Source organism: Akebia trifoliata, chromosome 13 (assembly GCF_017979445.1).
Source record: "Akebia trifoliata isolate Shusen 1 chromosome 13, ASM1797944v1, whole genome shotgun sequence".
NCBI classification, from domain to species: Eukaryota; Viridiplantae; Streptophyta; class Magnoliopsida; order Ranunculales; family Lardizabalaceae; genus Akebia; species Akebia trifoliata.
This window is the reverse complement of record NC_141387.1, coordinates 27,991,470-28,007,267: the sequence shown is the minus strand read 5'-3', so window position 1 is coordinate 28,007,267 and position 15,798 is coordinate 27,991,470. Positions and strand designations below refer to the sequence as shown.

Sequence of the window (15,798 nt, the reverse complement as noted above, 5' to 3'; positions counted from 1 at the left end):
GCCAATTCACTAATCTTATATACGCGGCATTAAAAATCGATTTTGTATTGTTCAAAATATGATCGAATTAATCCATTAAATTTTTGTGTCATGTATGCCTCATTAAATCATGTAATTATTTTAACCGTAGGATTTTTTTAATAAATCCGATGCAATTTGATGATGATTGGACCTTAGTTTGACTTTTAGTCTTTGAATGTTGACCGTAGGATATTTTTGGATCGCAGTAGAGACTGATCATCTTGATCGAGCAGGTTCGGTGCCTAACACCTTCCGAAATCCGTAACCTGACCTCTTACCTATCTCTCTGATCCACGGACCGACCCATATCCATTTGGAGTTAATTTTGGTTCCTAGACCTAAACTAGGTGGCGACTCCCTATTCTTTTAAAAATCCCCGAGATACGTAGATTGGACCCCTAATCCGTTATTTAGTGGACGGCCGCGGGGGTCGAGGCGATTTCAGAATGCCATCTGATTTCTTCTTCAATTAAACAATTTAAACTTGGTAAATTAATTCTTGACTCCTGATTTTTTTAGCTTACACCTGCATTTTTTTTTTAACTGCAAGAAAGCAGAGAAACTTGAACTTTAAGCAGCCTAGAATCATGTGTTCAAATCTCTTCTAACATACTAAATTAAAGTCATAGTTTTGCATGCCATGTACTTCTGTTGTACATTGGAATCATTTTTTTAATATCTCCAGTTGTTAAGCAGTTCCAAGAATTGTTGTCTCAGACAAAATATAAGGAGGCTGAAGAGCTTGATGCAGAATCCCCACCGGGAATCCTTCATACTCCTAATAATGTTGTGAAATTTCAAGTATTTTTGTTAACATGATGTGATTTTTCATAGATTTTTTCCTTGACATTGTGCTGCCGATTGCTCTCACTATTGAAATTATAAAATATTTAATCTCACTATTGCGCTGTCAACTGCTCTCATTTATAGAAGACTGAAATCATTTATTAGACTAAAAATATTTAATCCCCATTGTTTCTAATGGTGTGGTCATAACAAATCTGTACTATATTTTTCAATTAATTTATGAAACACGAAACAACATTGATGTGTGACATATGCTGAGATATGTCCAGAGGAAATGGAAATAGTGGTGTTAGTGTCTAGTAGTGGGTCTGTGATGTCATTATCTAGTACTAAGCCAATGCCCGTGGTCCCTCTGATTGAAATAACCAGTAGATAGGTACTTTTGTGCACCTCAATAACAAAATACAACAACCTATACTAGATTTACAAGAGAGGCCAAGTTTTACGTTTACACGGTACTTTTGTGTGCATTTCTCTTTATCTTTTGATCTCTGTGTGCATGATGTGCACATTCTTTTCTGAATGAAATGGACTAATATGGTTATGAGGAACCTGTGCTGGATAACTAAGTTGAATTCTTCCTATAAACATGGTGCAACTCTTAACTGAAATTGTGATTTCAAGTAGTGGACAAGTTCAAAATCTGTGGTGAATTAAAGAATGATCTTTAGTTAGTTGTTCAGAAAAAACATTTAGAGATGCTACATCAAATTCCATGTAACAATTCACAAGGTATTTTCTAAGAACAAGTGCATTAGATAGTTTTTTACTAATCAAACTATTTATTTTGTTTCGAATACCTTTATCCCAAAATTTTGGGATGGGATAAATAAATCTTGCTTCTCCATTCAATTCTATCTAAACCTTATGTCTTAAGTTATTGCAAATGTGTTCATGTACGCTCTCACTACCTCAATCTAAAGTCTAAGTTGTCTTGGTTTTGTTACTAACTCATCTTTGATATCAGTAATGAACTCAGCCTAGTTGGCAGTGTTCCCAGGCTCTATATTGGAGTTGACTTAATTAGCTTGACTTAGAAACAAAACTTTTAATTTACATGTTTGGCCGTTGGTGTACGCTACTTAGTATCAAATTGCTAAGAATTTCAAGTAGATGTACAAAAGGAGAAATGACTAAGAAATAATTTTGATCTATTATGTAATCTTCTTTGGGTAGGAGTAGACAGTACTGCTAATTCTCATATGGATAAAGGATTACTTGATTGATTCTTACAATGTACACTTTGTTATGGCAGGTAAGATACATTAAAGGGCCATCTCACATAAGAACCATAAAACCAGAGCTTGGGGCACCACTTTATAAGAGGTTGTTCATAGCTTAGAGGAACATTTGGTTGCTGAGTATGTATACCCATCTTTCCATCTTCTTTTATTTGTTTCCCATTTGTATCTTGGACAAGCAACTAACTAGGGCCGGTAAAATTCTCATCTCTTTTGGAAATAATCCCCCATCAAAACTAACTTTCAGAAAATTTCATTATCTCTTTTCAATTATATATACAAGTTTCTGGAACTCTTAATGTCTTGATTTACATGTACTTTGATCTATTTGATACTTAAAAAAGCATACTTCATCTCTTAAACCAAATTTATCATATCCAGTTCTTGTTTAGTTTGACTGCTATACAACTATGTCATCTTTGAATAGAAAAATAATTCAGAATCTAGATTAAATAAATTTCCAACTAATTAATCTAGCTAACCAGATATTGGACCCACTCATGACTTTCAATTAACATAAAAAAGCCATGTATTTGGACTGTACAAGCAACTAACACACACACACACACACACAAAACTAATGAAATGTGCACAATATACTAAACATCCATATTTTCTTAAATAAGTCGGTCCTATTGTTCACTGAAAATAGATTCCAACATGCATTTAGATTATGTATTCAATTAAATTAGATAATATTAGAGTATTGAAACGTTTTGTTAAATACATGCATTCCACAATGTTGCAGCATCTCTCTCGAATGTTTGATGTGCATATCTCACATTGGAAAGGAATGAAGTTATCCTACTTACATATTATTAAAATCTCATTAAATTGTAGCTTGAAAAGTGCTCATGGGCCAGTAGCTGTCACAAAATATACGAGGCTGGCATTGTTCTGTTTAGTTCTACTAATTTTTATGTATTATCATCATACTTGAAGTGAAGTTATTCAAATTTTTATTTTATGATTCTTGCAGCATTCCTCTTGATCCATTGTTTATGGTGGGAAACTTGCTACCAACTCCTTACAATGTGGTCAAGCACCAAGAGTATTGTGGAGAGATTAGAGTTGGCCTCACATTCACTCTTGAGGTATTTGTTTTGATGCCCTTTAATCTGTTTATATGCATTTTCATAACTGGTATATAGTAAACAACCTTCTCCATTAGTCACAAAACCCAGATGGGAGGAGAAATAACTGAAAAAAAACAAAAAACAAAAAAAAAACTTAAGTTCAAGCCCCATCTATCCCTATGTGACTCAAGCACTATGGTTCTATGCACATTCTACGTTAGTTGAATGTGTTTAAATTTAGTATTATTCTTTTTAATTAACTACACAGCATGCTTTGTCTGTATTCCATCTTCTGTATGATCATTGATTTCTTCTTCTACTTATTGTTTTGTAGCTTCGGCATTAATAAGAAAAATGTCACACTTCTGTTGATGAACCTTTGATATTAAAGGTATGGAGTGATATCTTGGTAATCATGTTTTGTATTCATGAGGGAGAATGTGGGACTCTCTTTGGCTATTTAATGGTATTAGTGGCTTATATATGGTGATTGATTCACATAAGAAACTTTTGATACGGCGGTGAAGTCTTCAACCATCTCAAAATTGAACCAATAAGGAGTATCTGATCTAGGAAACAGTGGCAATGTAAGGGAAATCCAAACCTTGAGGAAAATAAGAAGACACGATAGAGCGGAGAGAGCCAGAAGAGATGAAAGGCATTCCAACCATTTGCTTCTTATTATGTTTTATTTCTAAGCAATTATGTGACTCAATTTCATTTGTTAGTGCCCAATTATTTCTATTAGAGCTTGTTTAGGGGGCGATTGATTGCGCTTCAAAAAGCAATTTTACCGACGTTTGCGTCAAAACGTGGCGTTTTGAAATTTTTAACGCAAATTTCCAATTTTTACCGCTGTTTTGAAAAGCGGATGGGAGGAGCTTCGCGCAACAATGTTAAAACGCAGTTAAGTGAAATGACTGTTATGCCTTTTGACTTTTTAAAAATTCCATCACTGTCCGCGATTATAACCTCGTTCACACTTCACCCTTCGATTTCTACAATCGACTGATCTCATTGAAGACGATGACCAAGCGACTGATCTCATTGACGACGACGACCACCGAAGCACCGATCTAACCCTTTGACGACGACGACATTTGCTTCGGTCAAACGAAACCCACAAGCTTGAAAAATCCACCGTCGATCGACACCATTCATCTTTGAACCCAACCCCCATCAAGACACCGACGAAAATCGACGCCATTAACAACCCTATTGAATCCGACGTCATTGACGACGACGATTCAAAGTCAGATTGAAATAAATCCCCCCGTTTGATCCATTTCTTCGATTAACGCCTTCTCCAATCTCTGTGAGCTCTCTCTCTCTCTCTCTCATCGATTTCAATTTGTGTGATTGTTGACGAAATTCCATATTAACAGAAAATTTTCTATTAGGGTTGTAATTTTTTGGTTGATTTTTATTAAAATAAAATTTTGTTAGAAATTTTTATGAATGATTGTTGTTGATTAACACCTTTTAAAAAACAATTTATTAGAAATTGCATCGATTGAAATCGATTAACGCCTTTTAGAAATTTTTGTTAGAAACAAGCAATTTTTGTTAGAAATTGCATCGATTAACGCCTTGTAGAAATTTTTTTGTTAGAAATTTTTGTGAATGATTGTTGTTGATTTTAATTGTTGCTTGTTTTGTTGTTTGAATTATTGCTTATTTTGTATTATTTTTATTTGAATTTGTGTGAATATGTAAAAAGAACTTGGAATTTTTCGATTTGGAATTTTTCTGTTTATAAAATAAATTTGTAAAAATAACTCGGAATTCTTCGATTTGGAAAAATAACTTGGTTTTACTTATTTTAATTTTCTCAATGAGAGTTATAGAAATTTTTTATTTTCAAAACTAATCTAAATCTTAATTACAAGATGACTGAGTCGTTATTTTTCTTCAATGTGATGTTACATTGTAGTTTGAATTTCTTCAATGTGACGTTCAACTTTTGTACCATAGGCTATTTGATCATGTTCAAATTTCATTTTCTTGCACTCTCTTAGTATGTGTTTGATTGGGTTGTTGTTTTCATGGGTTGTTTGCTATCTTGGATGATTCTAATCAGACTTGTTGTTTTGGATGATTTATATTGTACTCTCGACTACAATTGGTATATGAGGACTCAATGGTCTGATCATTTGGATTAAACAAAACATTGATTTATTTAGAATAGGATCCAAGCTCTGTTCTTTGAATTTTGTATTGATACACATTGATTTGTTCTTTGGCACATGGATTAAACTTTCTTCTTAGTAATTTTAAAATTCAATGCAATCTGTTTCAAATTTTTTATTAGTCACTATCTCAATCCAATTGAAATCCAATTGTTTCACTCTCATTATCTCAATTCATGTTGTTTTAACACAGTCAACTTGTATATTTCTTCTAGCAAATAAAGTGTAAAGTAGAAATATATTTAGAAACTTTACTTATATGAACATAGAAGTGGTTCCACTTCTAACAAGAACTCGGGGTTTATTCTTGTAAATGATCATGAAACTGGGATGTAATACAAGGTTATAATAGTACTAAAATTGATATGAACTTCTTATTGGAAATAAATATTATAATGTGTGTGATGTTTCTGATTTTGACATTAAGAAAAGTTGGATTAAGCTTAGGCCACCATTGTATTCATTATAACTTTGAAATACTTACACTAACTAAAAGTTTAAATCGAAAGATACCTTTTCATATGCATAATAATGTCAGTATGATTATGTTTCTAATATTACAATCTAGTGGGGGATTGTAAAATGTATAATAATATTTGAAAGTGACATTTTTTGTTTCAAATGTTGTGTACCATATTGAAGAGTTGCAATAATTACCTTTTGAAAAGTTATGATCCAAAAAGCTTTGAAAAATTGCACCCAAGTGGACGATTACTTTAATAAGGTATTTTTTTAATAGTTACAATGATTACTTTAATGGAAAACTTTGAATGGGTACAATGATTACATTCAATAGTAATGAAATTATCACTGTGATTTCAACATGATTTCAATAGTAATGCCTTATCTCAAATATTAAAAGCTTTGTATCTCTTTATGAATTGGCCTCGATAAAATTTAAATTTTAGTTAGTTACGTGCAAATAACTGGTGACTTTTTAGTCTCATCTGTTGATTGTTAGTTCAAAACATGAGAGTTGGTTCTAGTTCAATAATAATTGAAATAAGCAGTCTTAGGTTTTTTTCTATTTACATTTATTTTTTCAAGTGTAAAATACAGTGCAAGTCAATGACTACCGTGAGACTGAGAACACACAGACACACACACACACACACAACACACATACAACAATTACTGTATTTTGTACAGTCAAAGATTGAGAACACAGGACTCCCTCACCGTGGGACTGAGAACTGTACGTTCTTCCGACTATTTATATAATAACCTGACATTGCCTCCTGGTTTCTCTCTTTGATTATATACTGTGCAAAAATTATAGGTTGAGATGGTGCAAGTAATCAAATAATTTACATGATTAATTGAAATAGACCATTTAATATTCCTTTCTACTGTCGTCTCTTGTTATTACCATTAGTAGATGGAAGATAACAATTCAAAGAATGCAAAAGTAGATTGGACACCCAAACAACATGAAGTTTGGGACGAGATCTGTTATGAATTAGTTAAGAAGGGGAGGAGACTGCATAAAGTGCTTGACAAGACCGGTTATGATTTCTTAGTTAAGGAGTTTAATAAAAGAACTAATGTTTATTACGATAAAGGGCAAATGAAGAACAAGTAGGATAGACAAAAAGGCATTTGGGGACGTTAGAATAAGATTTGCACGAATACTGGCATCTCTTATGATGTTGATAATGGCATATTAGATACAAGTGATGAGTGGTGGGATGGGTGGTTAGAAGTACATTTATTGTTAATTTGTCATTTTATTTATTTTAAGATTGTTGTCTCTTTATGTAAAATAGGATTTTTTTATTTTTTATAGCATCATCCAAAAGATGCAATATTTCGAAAGCAACCTCTGAAGTTTGCGAAACAATTGGATTTCATCTTTGGAGGCACATATGCCACTGGTAGTTGGATGTGGTCACCTGCATATGGTATAATGCTATCTGCATCAGTACCTCAGGATGAGAATCTTGATGAGGATGATCTAGATGATGTTATGCCGACCCAGCGTTCAGAGTTTCAGACACCTCTAGACTTTACTCTTGATGATGCTGATGAGCTTGAGGATGATGCTACTCCTATTGTACCCTCACCCACAGCCCACGTTTAACACAGAAGTGGAGATACTCTACCACCTCAAAGTCGTAGGCAGAAGATGACTACTACTATGCGAATTGGCCAGTCATTGGAGAAACTCGCAGATGCAGTCCATAGTCAGACATCTGCTTCTACCAATCCCACTCTACTTAAGAAAGACAATATTCAAGAGTCGATCAAACTCTTAGACCAGCTACCAGATGTACCCACCAATAGTGATCTCTATCGTTATGCATTGAAGATGTTTATAAATAACAAACAATTCAGAGAGGATTTTTGTGCATTACGATCAGTAGATGTTCGTCTTGAGTGGTTGGAGGGCGAGATGTCTGATTTTATGGCTGGAAAAGGCATTTAGACATGTTTTATATGTTACTACAATATTTTTGTGGGTTTTATGATGCACTTATAGAGTGCAATATACATTGGTTATTTTTGGCTGTTGGATGGATATTGTGCCTATTATTTCTTCTGTTAGATCGATATTTTATTTGCTGTTAGATGGATATTGTGATTAATATTTTCTATTAGATGGATATTTTATTTGTTATTAGATAGATATATACCACTAATATGGATTCATAAGCAGGTCATAGATTCAGATGTTGATACCACGAATACTATCGATTCAGCTGATACGGCTGATACTATCGATTCAAATGATGATTTCACCAATACTGTCGACTCAAGTGTTTTAAATATGGTCACTACAGGAGGCGTCCTAGGTTCTTCATTTTATTGCGAGAATTTCTTATATAGGGAGCCACATAATAATAGTCAGTTAAAGGGGATTGATTTTGTGTGGGAAACACTGGATGAGAATCGTGCGACGTGTTATTCATTATTTAGAATGGAACGACACGTATTTCTGAATCTGTGTAGTCTTTCGAAAGTTTTAGGTCTACTGAAGATGGAATGCTACATTACTATTCAAGAACAACTAGCGATGTCTTTATTGATAGTAGGACATAATCAAGGACAAAGATTAGTTGCAAATAGTTTTGATCACTCAGTTCAATCGGTTAGTAATTATTTCAATAAAGTACTTTTGGCTATGGTGAACTTATCAATATCCTTAATTGTACCTATCGACCTCAATGAAGTCTCTTCGCACATCCGTAACAATCCTCGTTTTTGGCCATATTTTAAGGTAATATATATATATATATATATAGGGAGCGGTTCAGCGGCCCCAAAGTCTTCCAAGTCTCGTGCCTAGGTTTTATGACCATTAGATTATAACGCATCCGACGGTTCAACGGCATTATTACACTTTTATTATAAAATGTCTCGTATTTATAATCGGTTCCCTCAAAATTGTTTTATTCTATTTTAACTCCCTCAACCATCTTTCCTTCTCTTCTTCGAATCACTTTCTCCCTAACAAAACCCCAACTGAACCCATCAGTGATTTCTCTCTCTCAAAAACCCATTTCTCGAATACAAGAGCAGCTCCTTCCCTCTCTCAGACATCCTCTCTCTCTCTCTTTCTCTCTCTCTTTCTCGCTCTCTCTCTCTTCGAACGACAATAAAAGAACGACCCGACGCTTCTCGTCGTCTTTGAAGAGCTCTCTTAGCCCTCTCTCTCAAGTTTTAGATCCTCTACTCCCGACGCTTCTCGTCGTCTTCGGACCTCTCTCAGCCCTCTCTTTCCGTCGCCGTCAATCCATATTTATTTCGGTCGAACAGGTATATATTTAACTAATTTTTTTTAAACGATTGGGTTTTTTTGTTTTATTTTTTTTTTATTGTTGTTCTTGAACTTGAATCGATTGGGTTTTTTTATTTTTATTTTTATTTTTATTTTTTGTTGTTCTTGAACTTGAATCGATAATGTGGATGGTTTTCTTTTTTTTTTTAACAATTTTTTATTTTTTTTCTGAACTCTCTTGATTTGTTTTGTTATTTGAAATGTCCTTTTGTAACATTTTTTTGTTCTGTTTTGATGTTTTTTTTTTGGGTTGGAAATTAATTTCCAGAATTGCAAGTATCCCAACCAAGTTCTTATCACTATTTATAATATTTAGGGGAGTGGTATTGCAATTGAATATATATTTATTTTCTTTTCTATATGGAATGATAAGGATGAAAAATGCAGGTTGCATTTGGTAAACTTGAAACTCATTTGTTTGCCAAAAAATAGAGGGGTTAGATTTCAACACTTTTGGGCAAATGTTTATGGAGATTTAGTGCTGATGAAAGATAGTTCATAAAATATAAATATAAACTGAGGAATTTTGGGTGGAAAAGTGGAGAAGTGCAATCTTCCTTTGGTTGAGGTTAGGAACATGTCAGTAGTATCTCATCTATGCTGTTAATTGGTTTTAAGAATCACATGGTGTTGTGTTTTAGTTAGATATGTTGTGTTTTAGTTTAACAATTAGCTTTTTTTAATGGTTGCTCTTGTGCGAATGATGACAAAGTCTAAATCAAACCTCTCTAATATTGTTTATGTTTCTCTCTCTTTCTCTCTTTCTCTCTCTCTTTCTCTCTCTCTCTCTTTTAAATCCCATATTGATTTGATCAAAGTAGGAATAATACTATTATATTCATCATCACATCTGTGTTCTCATCTAATCCTACATGTATAAAATTGCTTGTTTTGTGAATAATCAAATATAAAGTCTATTTTTAGTGTTAGCTGGGGACATATAATGAGTAAAAAAAAAAAATGAAAATCCCAATTGATGATTTGGTATATGTTGCACATATTGTTACAGGTATTTAGGATGACAAAGTTTTACGTCATTTTTATTGGAAGTAGACCTGGGATTTACACAACGTGAGAAGAATGTCACAAGTATACAAATGGATACAGAGGTAATTGTTTGAAAGTGTTTGAGACATTTAAAGAAGTCAAAAGGCATTTTTTGGCTTACAATCAACTTCAATATGGAAACCCAACACAATTCACTGAAGAAAGTCAAGGACAAGAGAAGAAGTCACAAATTCTTGAAGCAAGTCAAAGGCCAACAAAAAGATTGCATAACTGCGAATGTCCGCTGTTTTACATAATTTTTATTTTTACTGTTTTTATGGTTGTGTTAATGGTGTATAAATTTATCGAATATAAGTTTATCTGATGTATAAATTTAGTATTCTCAAAACACTTCTCTTTCTTGGTATTTTACTAGTTTTATCAATTTTCTAGAGTTCCCTAACTTCTATTAAAAAAAATAAATAAAAAAATTATAACAATTAGTGTTTACTCCAACAATAGAATGAATGAATATCTGTACTTGGTATTTTACTAGCTTTATCAGTTGAATAATGATAAATGCATGCAGTCTTGGTACGTGGCAGAATCGCACATCTATTTCTTGTGTAGCCTAATGAAAACGATCTATGGTTCTGTGCCCTTTCCCAGTCAATCGCGTACCCAATTGCGTACCAAGACTGCGTGCATTCATCACAATTCTTACCAGTTATAGGAAATTCCTACTTGTTTTAAATTCGTTTAGGCAGCAAACCTTGGATGCACTAGTGATTAGCACATAGGGGAGTGGTTGCTTGGGTTTCTCGGCCTAGTATCCTGTACCTTGAGTTCATGATATCTACATTCAATTGTGCCCTAGAGACATGGTCGACGCATGCTCTCCTAGCATGCATCTTTCATGTCCTCCTGTGGTCTTGTAGCATTAAATGGGTTGGATTCTTAGCTCTTATTGATTATTATCCATTTTGGTCCCCGATTAATTCAATTCCAAGAGATTTGATTCTAATCAATTTCAATTAAAAAATCCAGAAAAAAGTGTTTTCTACTTTGATTCTGATTCTAATTCGATAATGCTTAATGGATACTCATTATTGATACTCCTTTATTAAGTGTGTTTTTTTAACGTTAATATATCAATGGCCCCAATAAATTCACCATTTGACATAAGAAGATCTAAGTTGGGGGCATACATCCGTACCCCCCCCCTCTCTCTCTCTTAGTGTGCTTTTCTTTTCTGTGAACATGAGCAGTTTGCTGAGTGCTCATGCTTTAAAATTTGTGGCTTACTTTCACCATAGAACTGTTTTATGGTGAATTAACTATGTGCCATCTATTCCACATTTATGTTTCTGAGAGCAATAATCTTTACTGTAACCAGAGCCCTAGATGATTTTGAAATGCCAACAAGTCAGAATGATGCCACTGAGCAAGTTTCCCAATGTGAATCAGTTTCCTCATTCAACAAGATTTTGACAGGGAATAAGGTAGAAACAAATGATCCCAGCTGTGAAAAACATCCCAATTCAATTGAATTTATTCTCTAGACTACAGATACATAAATATCCAATATGTATTACTGTGAAACACATTAATAATTCTAGGAGCCTTTGTATTGTGGGTTTGTAGGGTAGTTAGTGATCATGCTAGCACCACACTCCTGTTCACCGCTCCTACTTACACGTGTAATGAATTTTCCCTCCCCATCTCCATCATAAAATAGTTCAATTTCTAACTCTCAAGGATGCTCTCACTTCCAACATAAAACTGAACTTAGCACACTCATACATGTGTGATGGCATACTACAGGTTGCACACGTTGATTGGTCATCAGTTTCATCGTGCGGACACCAAGATCTCGTAATATCTGCAATAAGAAGGGAAACGAATTCGAATAGCTAAATTAATTTGATCAAAAATCAAAATAATAGTCATAAACATTACTGGATCATAGACACAAGAAATAATGATTTTATTTAGTTAAACTCAACCATAATTATCTAGAAAAACAACAACCAATTCCTAGTCTACATCCCATCCAAAACTGGGGTCAACTAATGATGTTAATTTTTCATTATATCTGTGTAATACAATTCTTCTTTGCCTTATTTTCTGAGTTACTTTCCTTGGTTCAACCACAGTTCCAGTAAAACAAATACAAACACAAGGCCTGATTCATCTCTCACCTCAACTCTCCCTCCCTTGTAGCACTAATTACTTCCAAATTCACTCAAAGCCATCAAAGTCCGGTTGGTACACCTTGCTTCAACCTGATACATATAACGAGAATGGAGATTCTGTAATAATAATAATAAAAAACATAAAAAATGTTTAAAAGAATAATTTTAAAATTCAAAAAAGCTTTTTTGTGCAGAAAAAACAGAACAAGAGAAGAGATACTAACCTTGCAGTGCCCTAATTTTCTGGTCTAGGTTTGGTGTTTGAGTCTTTCTTGTGATTGCCCTCCAACGTCATCCTATATAGATAGAACACGACCATGCACCACTGCACAGATTTAGCCGTTTGGGTCATATTTTTTTCTTTAGAACCACAATCATGATGTGGAGGAGTACAACTTCTTTTATCTGAATCATGCGCACCTTTTATCACATTCTCATTCCCTGCCAAATATACACAAGTTCCAAGTGATTAGGTTGATTTTAAGGTGACAATGGGTAGATAAATGATTCATGATTGAAAGTTTCGTGTCATCTTAGACTGTACCGACCATCCAATGGATCCATATTGCATACCTACAGCACCCATTTCTTATACGAACCTGATGAAATAGCTCTAAAGCATCTTCATACTTGCCACTCCACATTGGCTACATTCCTCTCAACCATTTTCTCAAGAAAATCATTTGATTCACGGAATCTGTCAACACTACAGTAACCTTCAAGCAAGGCATTGTGAGAGAAAATCTTAAAAAATAGTTCCAGGTAACAAAAATTAAGCATGAAACCAAGTCAGATCCAAATAGCAGTTAGTGACCTCCATCCAATTCATTGAAAAAAAAAAAAAAAACCTTTGGCAAGTTCTCCTTTCCTTGAAAAATCCTATTGTTCTACTCCATCCAAATTTCCCAACGCATGGCAAACCAGATTATAGACCAATTAATTGTTAAACCTTGAATTCAAGTTCTAAATTGTTAAAACAAAAAATAGAAAGTGTCTAAATGAAATGAGTCCATTAGTACTACTGTAGCCTCTCCATATCTGTTACATAAACATAAGATGCTTCAAATTAGATAAAAGTACAGAGATATATAAACCACTACAAAAAAAAAAAAATCAAAATTTGGTCTCTGATGTCCATTGACACTACTGCAGTCCCTCCACTGTTATAGTCACACATCAACGACGTCCTACCCCAAAGGCAATGCATCGTAATTGCAATCAGTTTCTTGATCTAAATCTTGCACTTCCTCATTCACTAAAAAAGAATAAAGAAGAAAAAAAAAATCTTACGTCATATTTCAATAGATATAAATGTGTATTATCTTACAAATATAAATTTAATTACCTTCGATAGATCCAATCCGCTTTCTGTTTTAATTTTCAGGACAAATCCGCTTGTCATGCCTTAGTTTTTGACATAATGCACACTTCCTTTTTTTCTTCTGTTGGGCCAACTCAACACTGCTTTTCAATCTACCAACATACTAAACCTTTTCTTTCCCTTCTCATCCTTCTTCCTACCCTTTGTTTGTGAGACATTTGGATTCAAAAGTAACAAATCCATTTGATCATTACTATTTTCCTCATCTTTATTATTAGATGCGTCAACTGTAAGTTTCATTTCTCCAATTTTTTTTTATATTTCATTTAAGTCATCCAAAAAGATTTTGTATCCCTCGATTGAAGTTCCTCTAATACAAGTCAATTTAGTGGCCTGTTGACATAGGAAGCTAATTCTCATTGCATCCGACTGTTCATTTTCATTGTCCATTGTATGTGAATCCGTGATTCTGAATTTATGATTGGCTTCTTATCTTCATCTTCCAAGAATATAGTGGAACAGTATACTATCAATGTCATGACGAGCAAAAACCATTAGAAAATGTCGACAAAGTATTCCAAGAAATTCAAATTTTTTGCATTCACAGGTACCCTCGTATGTTTTCAAATTAAACTTCACCATGAACTCCTTAGGTGCATCATATTTACTTTTCACCACATACAATTGATATCCATTATCGATTGCCCATTCTTCTTCAATTCTAAATTGAATCACTTGAACCCATTCTTGCTTAAATTTCTCAAACAAATTTTTAGTGTATAATTTTGCTGCATGCTTTAAAAGTAAGTCATCTTTATGAACACATCGAAACTTATGCTCTGAAATGAAATTTTTTTTACTCTCTGCATCTACATTCCTTTGCAACGCTTGCTCATGCTTAACAATAAATTATTTGAGATTTGACCTTGAAGTAACGAATCCATCGAAAAAGGCATTGATACTTTCACTACGACCGGTGGTATTCATACTAGCAAAAAATGTTTGGCGATTATAAACTGGCACCCACAACCCCCTTATTTCAAATAATTGTTGAAGTCATTCGTTGTTTTCCAATCTATTTTCCACGATCACTGACTTCCATTACTCTTCAAAGTCCTCAATCGTGTATGTCGACCATATACAATTTCTCATTTTACCTTTGAAGTTAGTATCTTGAGAGTATATATGAGACAATTTCTCAGCAAACTTCTTCTCGATATGCCAAATACAAAGACTATGACGGGTGTTGGGAAACACTTTGGCAATTACATTCCGCATTGCTATATCTTAATCTGTGATTATGGATATTGGATGACGTCCTCCCATTGCTTCTAGCCATGTCTCAAACAACCATATGAAGGTTACCTCTATCTCATCTTGTAGAAGAGCACCCCCAAATTGTATTGACTGAAGGTGATGATTTACTCTAGTAAATGGGACGAACGGCATATTATACTTATTTGTCCAATAAATTGTGTCAAATGACACCACATTCCCAAAATATTCATATGCCATTCGTGATCGAGAATCAACCCAAAAAAAGTTAATTGCCCTACATTTGTCATCACATTGTATCGCATAAAAAAATTATTGATTTTCAGCTTGTTTCTTCTTGAAATAGTTCTATACTGATTGTGCATCACCCCCTTCTAATTTCATGTGTCTAACATCTCTCAAATGGTTGTAACAATCTTTGTTATCGAAACCGATCGTGTCCCCACCTAAAATTGATGCCACTTTCCCAACTGGCATGTTTTCTCTATGAAATGCTTCGACTAAATTCTTAGCTACTTTTGGCATGATTCGATTTGACCTCATCTTCATTCTCCTAGCTGGTGTAACTACCTTATGATTATGATCATCATTAAAAATCGATTCTTTCAATCTAGTGGTCCATCTGTTGTTTAAAATACGTATAGTTGCGTTACATCCACATCTAACAGTGGAACAACTTCTTTTTTTCTCGATTTCATCTTCTTCTACCTTCTTTGGTTTAAATTTACCTTGATGTGAACAAACGTATGTTATTCCAGTCGATTCATCTGAACCACGTCGTGACCTAGTAGTGGTTCGAGTTCGAATCCAAAATCCTTGCCGACATCCATAATCCTCATAATACTTTTGAGCTTCTTCACTTGAGTCAAACAACATCCCCACATAAGGCACTTCTAGATCTTCAATGT

The 15,798-nt window shown here is 33.9% G+C and overlaps 1 long non-coding RNA gene across 2 annotated transcripts; it reads left to right on the top strand.

Moving 5' to 3' along the window:
- Positions 1 to 1,445: 1,445 nt before the first annotated feature.
- Positions 1,446 to 10,399, top strand: LOC147388192 (uncharacterized). 2 transcript variants are annotated; one of them, XR_015171372.1, is made up of 4 exons: positions 1,446 to 1,560; positions 2,084 to 2,189; positions 3,049 to 3,163; positions 10,122 to 10,399. It is a non-coding gene; the product is annotated as an uncharacterized LOC147388192 (long non-coding RNA). The 2 variants fall into 2 exon arrangements; XR_015171371.1 differs by lacking the exon at positions 1,446 to 1,560 and having other exon boundaries at positions 1,575 to 2,189.
- Positions 10,400 to 15,798: the final 5,399 nt, after the last annotated feature.